The sequence below is a fragment of the Arvicanthis niloticus genome (genome assembly GCF_011762505.2).
Source record: "Arvicanthis niloticus isolate mArvNil1 chromosome Y unlocalized genomic scaffold, mArvNil1.pat.X SUPER_Y_unloc_1, whole genome shotgun sequence".
NCBI lineage: Eukaryota > Metazoa > Chordata > Mammalia > Rodentia > Muridae > Arvicanthis > Arvicanthis niloticus.
Window position 1 is genome coordinate 243,950 of NW_023044978.1, and position 8,266 is coordinate 252,215.

The following is an 8,266-nucleotide window of genomic DNA, read 5'->3' on the forward strand; positions in this document are numbered from 1 at the left end:
GGCGGGTTCTGAGTTAGGCCCTACCAGACCGTAATGTAAGGCCGCTAGTCCGGGTGTTCTGATGGTCCCTTCTGAAAAACAATATCTTTAACAGCAAGAATAATCAAAAATCCCCTCTGGTGGTCATCCCACGTTAAAGGCAGACCATTCTAAGGCACAGAAAGTCTGCCAAGGTCCCTTCTGGACTTCAACCGACAGTTTGTGGGCCCTACGCTTTACTTCTGTCCAGTGGTCAAGAGTCAAACTAAGGGGGGGGGTAGTCACATTCTATCCCGTCATCAGTCGGAAAGTCAAGAACACCAATAACAGAGAAAATAAAACAGAAACACTGAAAAGGCACAAATGGCCACGCCTACTCCACCACAGAAATGAAAGTGAATCAGGTGTCCTGAGAGGTGGTGTCCGGAACCAATAAGACCCAATCCGATCCGGGTCCCTTACATAGGAGACTACCAAGTGTCCTTGGTTCTCTGCCCTTCCTGGGGCGTCCTCCAGGGCTGCATCCTGTGGACCTCCTGGCATGTCTAGCAGCCACAACCCTACCACTCTCATAAGTGATCCAGCAGCTAATCAGACCGAGATTGCTTCAAACACTGAAAAAGACAGACAAACTGAATGGACACTTTTTGGTGCCTTTCCTACCTCCAAGGTTGAGTTCGTGGGCAGGAGGCGACCAACAGCTCCTGGCTGGCTTGTGAAATGTAAGGGCCCAGAAAAGGCTGAGACCCCGCTCAAGTCCCGGGAACCGGAGCTCGCCCCAAATGATCACAGAAGTCGCCACTTGATGCAATCAAAGCAAGAAGCTTTTACTAGAAACCAGCGCTGGGACTCTGTCTCCTACCTCCGCAAGAGGGAAGGAGAGAGAGAGCCCCAATATCAAAATACACAGGTTTATAAAGACAAAAGAGACAGGCTGGGAGAGGGGCTGGGGAATGAGTGCTTCCTAGGTGGGAAGCTCTTGATTGTATTTCTTATCGCCACACAGCTGGGAAACTGAGGAGTCAGGATGTTCCAGCCTTGGGGCCCTTCCCTGGGAGTTCACGAGTTCACAGTCCCACATTACTAATTAAAAAATTCTTTCTTACAGAGGCACTTAATGCTCTGAACTTTCCTTTTAGATCTATCTGCTTTCATTGACTCCTGTAAGTTTGTATATGTTGTACCATTATTTTTATTGAATTGTAGAAAGTCTTTAATTTCATTCTTTATTTCTTCTCTGAGCGGTCATTGTATAGGGAATTGTTCAATTTCAATGAATATATAGGCTTTCTGGTTGAAGTCCAGCTTTTAATCTGTGGTTGACAAGATACAAGGCTGTATTTAAATTTTCTTGTATCTGTTGAACCTTTCTTGGTGACCAACTATGTGTGGTCAGTTTTGGAGAAGGATCCATGATTTGCTAAGAAGGTATATTCTTTTGTGTTTGGGTGAAATATTATATGTCTGTTAAGTTCATATGATTCATAATATCTATTAATTTTATTGTTTCTCTGTTTAGTTTTTGTGGGTTTCTGTCAATTGGTAAGAGTGGGTTGTTGAAGTCTCCTACTATTACTGTGTGGAGTTTGATGTGGAATTTAAGGTTTAGGAATGTGCCCTTTACAAATGTGGGTGCCCTTGTGTTTGGGGCATAGATGCCCAGAATTGAGATATCATCTTGCTAGATTTTTCCTTTGATGAGAATGAAGTGTCCTCTGTCTCTTTTGATTAATTTTGGTTGAGAGTCTATCTGATTAGATATTAGGATGGCTATTCCAGTTTGAGTCTTGGGTCCATTTGCTTGTAAAACTTTTTTTTTCCAGCTCTGAACTCTGAGGTAATGTCTATCTTTATGGCTGAGGTATGTTTCTTGTATGCAGCAGAATGATGGATCCTGTTTTCACATGCATCCTGTTCATCCTGTTAACTGGTGATTTTTTCCTTTCTTTTTTAAATTTAGGGAAGTGAGTTCTTTGATGTTGAAGAAATTAATGACCAGCAATTGTTATTTCCTGTTATTTTTATGTTGCTGGTGTTACTGTGTGTGAGTTTTATGTAATTTCCTCGTTTTTGCTGATATAGAGTTACTTATCCTGTGTTTTCTTGGATGTAATTATTCTTGTTGGGTTCAAGTTTTCCTTCTAGTATTTTCTATAGTGCTAGATTTGTTGATAAATATTGTTTGAATTTGCATATGTCTTGAAATATCTTGTTTTCTCCTCTGATGATTGAGAGTTTTGCTGGGTATAGTAGTCTAGGTTGGCAACAGTAGATTTTTAGAGGTTACAAGACATCTTTCCAGGCCCTTTTAGCTTTTAGAGTCTCTGTTGAGAAGTCTGGTGTAATTCTAGTAAGTCTGCCTTTATTTTACCTGGCATTTTTCCTTGCTGCTATTAATATTCTTTCTTTGTACTGTAGATTTTGTTTTAATTTTTATGTACTGGGAGTGAAGACCCCCATACTCGGGAGACCCTTCCTCAAGTCTCAGGAAATCACGACCACCCAAAGATCACAAGAAACCATACCTGGATGCAATCAGCAGAGGCTTTACTAGAGAAATTGGCTGGCGGTCAAACCATAAGCTCTCTCTCTGAAGAGCCAGGTTTTGCCCAGAGTGATGGGTAAGGGGTCTTTATAATTTTTCACTCTACAGGAGGATTTTGTTTTCTGGTAGTCTAGTTGATATTCTATGAGCTTCTTGTATGTTTACAGGCATCTCTTTCTTTAGGTTAGGAAAATTTTCTTCTTCAATTTTGTTGAGAATATTTTTGGAGCTGGGACACTTTACCATCTTCTATTCCTATTATTCTTATGTGAGGTATTTTCATGGTATCCCAGATTTCTTGAATGTTTTGTGTCTGGAATTTTATAGGCTTAACAATTTGCTTTTACTGAGGTATCATTTTCTTTTATTGAATCTTGTATTAAAGAAAATTTTATGGGTCCCATGAATTATAGATTCTTTTTCCCTAGCCTGAGTAGCTAAAGTTGCCCCTCTGGTTTGCCAACCAGAGGCCAGTTAATCCGTAAACAAAGAATGCAGAGTTACAGGACAATGGGCTACCGAGCCATCCCAGGAATGAAGATAAGAGATAAACATCCGCCTGCAGGAACTGCTCCCCGCCCCCATGGACTGGTTTGGCCAGATGTTCAAAAATTGGAAAACAACCAATCGTGTGCACCCTAGCGAAAGTTTCTCCTTTTCCCCACCCCGAGCTTATATTAACCCTAAACCATGGAGCCACGAGGTCGATGCCCCTGTCTCCCACATTGAGACACGTGTCGGCCCGGAACGTTCAGCCATTAAACTACCTCGTGTTCTTGCAGCAAGTTGGTCTTCCGTGTGTCCTTTGGGTGCGCACCATCCTGTGACTTGAGTGGGGTCCCCATTGGGGGCTTCCTGAGCCTTACAGTATGCCCAAGAATCTCTCTAACATCTCCTGTATTCTGTTGGTGATTCTTTATTATTTATTATTATTATTTTAAATATATTTTTACTGGATATTTTCTTTATTTACACTTTAAATGTACCCGCTTTCCCAGTCCCCCCTGAAAACTCCTATACCATTCCCTCTCCCCTGCTTTATGAGGGTGTTTCCCCACCCACCAACTACCTCCTGCCTCCCGACTGTCAAATTCTCCTACACTGGGGCATGGAACCTTCAAACGACCAAGGGTCTCTAATCCCATTGATGCTCAAGAGCATCCTCTGTTACATATGTAGCTGGAGCCATGGGTCCCTTAATTGTTTAGTCCCTGGGAGCTCTGGGGGGCGGGCAGTCTACTTGGTTGATATTGTTGTTCTTCTTATGTGGTTATAAACCCCTTCACCTCTTTCAGTCCTTTCTCTAACTCTTCCATTGGGGATCACATGCTCAGTCCAAAGTTTGGCTGCTAGTGTAAGACCCCCCAGAGGGGACCCTCACCCAAATCCGGACCTGCATGCACCCAAGGACACACGAGAAACCATCTTGATGCAATTGCAGAGGAGGTTTAATGACGAGGGCCCTCTGGCCGGAACATATCTCACGCAGGAGATAGAGGATCCGACCACCAGCCAAGGAAACTTGGGATATTTATGGGTAGGGTTGGGAAAGTTTGGCGTGGTTACATATGATTGGATATTTCAAACATCTGTTCCCAAGCCTGGTTTCCATCTAGCCCCCATCCCAATTATCCTAATTTACATCTGTATCTTGCTCCTGGGAGAATTCCTTTCAAGTGACTTCCGTTTACCCAGGTGTTTTATTGCCTCTATCTTGGGTCTTTTGTGCCTTTGAAATGTTTATTCAAGCCCTTGGAACGCACCCCAGGGGCAGCTAACACTTGAGTGTAAATTGAAACTCTGAACCTAAGAAACTCTCACGATGAGACCTAAAATTTCATTTTTACAATTTATTCTCACACTAGCATCCCCTCTGAATTTATCAGGCTCTGACAAAGCCTCTCAGGAGAGAGCTATATCAGACTCCTGTCAGCATGCACTTCTTCAAATACACAATTGTGCCCTCCCCCCAGCCTTGAGCAGGCCTGAAAGACCTTGTTTACCACAATAGACCAAAAACAATAGGACCTAGGTGGAATTACCCACCTTGGCTGCACATACAGCCTGCTACAGAAACTCAGAAAAATAGACTACCTGCTGAGTTTGCCTTGAGACATCTGGGGCTGTGACTTAGGATGAGTCCCTTCACCTATCTCCCCTCACTCAGGATGGCTGAAGCAAGAAGGGGTTCAGTGGTGGGGCTTTCTCTTTAAATTGACAGCTGAACATTAAACTTCGAGTCTTGATCAGAATACTTTGTATTGGCTTCATCTTTTCTCTCCCTCCATCCTTTTCCTCATTTCCAGCCCCCCCATTCAGATGAACCCAGTTGATCTATAGCTGCAGGCGGTTACACACAATAGTGTCTGGGTTTGGTGACTATATATGGGATAGATCCAAAGGTGGGACAGTCTTTGGATGGCCTTTGTGACAGTCTGTGCTCCATACTTTCTCGTTGTGTTTGTTCCCATGAGTATTTTGTTCCCTTTTCTAAGAAGTCTGGAAGTACCCACACTTTGGTCTTGCTTCTTTTTGAGCTTCATGTGGTCTGTGAATTGAGTCTTGGGTATTCCGAGAATTTCGGCTAATATCCACTTATATGTGAGTGCATATCATATGTGTAGCTGTGTTTGTGATTCTTGTATCTGTTGTTTCTGTTCTTTTTCCTAGTCTTTTCATCTCCAGGATTCCTTTGGTTTGCATTTTCTTTATTGTTTCTATTTCCATTTTCAGGTTTTAACAGTTTTACTTATTTCTTTTATGTTTTTAATTGTATTTTCTTATATTTCTTTATGAGATTTCTTTGTTTCCTCTTTAAAGGTTTCTATCATTTTTATTTTACTTCATTTTATTTTTGCTTTATGGAAAATTTATTGTAGCTCTCCAACAGCACATTACTTTGCAGCTTCCTTTGCCCTTTTGCTCAGATGCTAAAGAGACAGGCATTGGCACTGGCCATGCGGAGACTGGCAAAAGCTTAAAGTTCTTGTCTTCTTCGGTGATGACTCCGGCCTTTTACTTGTTGTATACATTCTGGATGGGCATCATGGGTCCTGTCAGCTGGGTGGCCAATTTAAGTTCTTCAGCAGAACTGTCTCCCTTCTTTGGAGCAGAAGGCTTTCTGGGGAAAATTATGAGCTTGGAGTGAATATCCCCAAACTCAGGAGACCCTTACTCAAGTCCTGGGAAATCACGGCCACCCCAAAATCGCAAGACACCATACCTGGATTCAATTAGCAGAGGTTTATTAGGGAAGAGAGCTGGCAGCCAAGGTTAAACTGCTCACCCACACAGGAGTAGAGTTTGACAAAGCCAGTCAGTCTGAGAAGGGTTTTTAAAGGGGGAAACCACAAACCTGGAGAGTGTGGAGGGGGGTGAAAGGTTGCTAAGAAAATATAACAATAAAAATAGCAGGAATTCCAGAGGAACACAACCTAAGTGAATCAGGGTTATGTGGAAAACACTCTGTATTCTCAAAATATGGTCTTGTCATGTCACTAGCTCAACTATTTCTCAGTTGGTGCCCTGTCACTTGTCCTGTCATCGTGGTTACTAGCTTCCCAGCCCCACCTAGATGACTTGCATCCTTTTTTTTTTTTTTTGTGGTCAGGAATGTGTCTTCCTGCTTTGGGCCTTCCCCACCCACAGGTGGGTTTTCTTCCCTGAGGCTTGAGGAATGTTACTCTTCCCAAATGTATCCCGAGGCCGTGAAGTCCTGAAATCTTACATTTAGTTCTGCTTTCTGGAACCTGCATTCTTTTGGTTGGGTCTAGGGGTAAAAAAAAAAAAAAAGCCTGTATATATTTTATAAAATGGTCTTTATAATTTTTCACTCTACAGGAGCAGTACTCTTTCAGGCACTACACGTTGGCCTGCAGTGATTTCGTGGATTTGTTTTTGCCTCCTTGGGTCCACAGAGATACTGATGATGTGAGCCATTTTCTTGTGGATACCAGCCACCCAGAGTTCCTCCAGGCTGAAGCCCCTGCCAGGTTGGACCTTGGTGTGGTTTGTAGGGCACTTCACGATGGGCTTGATGAGACCTGACGGGAGACGAGGGGCAATGCTAGCACTTTTGCCTGTCGGGCCTTAAGTCTGTGGATATTTTGAGGTGGCTGGTTGAACAATGTATCCAGTCTCTCCTGCCAATCCTTGTAGTGTAGAGTGAAAATTATGAAAATCGTTTTACAGAATATATAGATTCTTTCTTAAGTTTTTCTAGTCATAGAAATTTTTCTCTGAAACAAGGCAGGTCAGTTTTGGGAATTGGCTGTACAGAAAAAGGAAGTAAAGAATGCAAGTGATTCAGGTGGTGTTAAGAATGACAGGACAGGGCTGTGTCTGGAGCAAGTGAGAAATAGTTAATCAGAAACAGTTGAGTAAATGACAGGGTAGGGCACAGTGACATGGTAAACCCACATTTTTGAGAAGAATGAGTATACAAAGTGTTTTTCACATGACCCTGAATCATTTAGGTTGGGTTCCTCTGGAATGTTCCGCTATTTTTATGTTATGTATCTTTGACAACCCCTCACCCCCTCCTCGCTCCCCTGTTTGTAGTTTTCCCCTTTAAAAAGCCCCTCAGCTTGCCAGCTTGAATTTGTCAAATTCAGCTTCTGCTTGAGCAAGCAATTTGAACATTGGCTGGCCAACTCTCCCGAATAAACCTCTGCTGATTGCATCCAGGTATGGTGTCTTGTGATTTTTGGGTTCCTGTGACTTCCCAAGACTTGAGTAAGGGTCTCCCGAGTTTGGGTGTCTTCAGTAGAAGTGGGGCATCAGGATCATGCCATTCTGATTGAGTGCCATGGCTGCCTCCTATACAAGAGAACAGCTGAGCAGAAAGGTCTCTATCATCTTTATAATAATGGATTTAAGGGTACTTTCCTGTGCTTCAGATTTGTTAAGGAATCCAGGGCTTGCTGTCGTAGGAAAGCTTTGCTCTGGTGGTTTTATATTGTCCTGACTTTTGTTGTTTGTATTCTTTTGTGGGCCTTTTCTATCTAGATGGATTTAGCTCCTAGATGTGCCAATTGTGGTAGGTATTAGGAAGGGGCTTAACCTCTATTATCCTTATGTAGTAGGGCTTTGATGGGTGTTTATGGGCTGTAAGTTTCTGGATTAACAGGTATGAAGAATGTGGGCAGAGAGGAGAATGGAAGTTTGTTGGGGATAGAAGGCTGCTCAGGGCAGTTGGGCATTCCATAGATGACTCAGTGGGTACAGGAAAGGAGTTTAACCTGTATGTCTCTGAAACAGTCTGAAGGTGGGTAGAGAGGTGTAGGGAGAATATTGGTTGTGGTTTTTTATAATGGTCCTCATCTATTACAAAAAGAAGGTTCTTGAAGAGAGTGAAGACTACACTAATATGTGGGAATAATGACAAATGTTCATATATTGTTCCTAAGAATTATGTGATTTTAATCCACATTTAACTAATTTAAAGTCAGTTAGTGGTTGTAGATTTTCCTCCAATAACCATGGCATTGTAACTTACAAAAATTGGGGTATTATTTTAAGGTAACATGACTAGATTTACATTTGGCTTTTCTTGATTTTGTTGACTACCTACTTGACCCAAATATATTTTTTAATGATGTTGAGACAAAGTTCTAACCTCAATAATACTGAAATTTTCTACTTTGATTTTAATCAAATTGTAGTTTTGAAAATATAAATTTGGGGCAAAAAAATCTACTTAATGTACAGAAAAATCAACAGGTTTACTAAAAATAAAAAGTT

The 8,266-nt window shown here is 42.1% G+C and overlaps 1 pseudogene; it reads right to left on the bottom strand.

Moving 5' to 3' along the window:
* Nucleotides 1-5,418: 5,418 nt before the first annotated feature.
* On the bottom strand, nucleotides 5,419-7,333 carry LOC117695940 (large ribosomal subunit protein eL13 pseudogene; annotated as a pseudogene).
* Nucleotides 7,334-8,266: the final 933 nt, after the last annotated feature.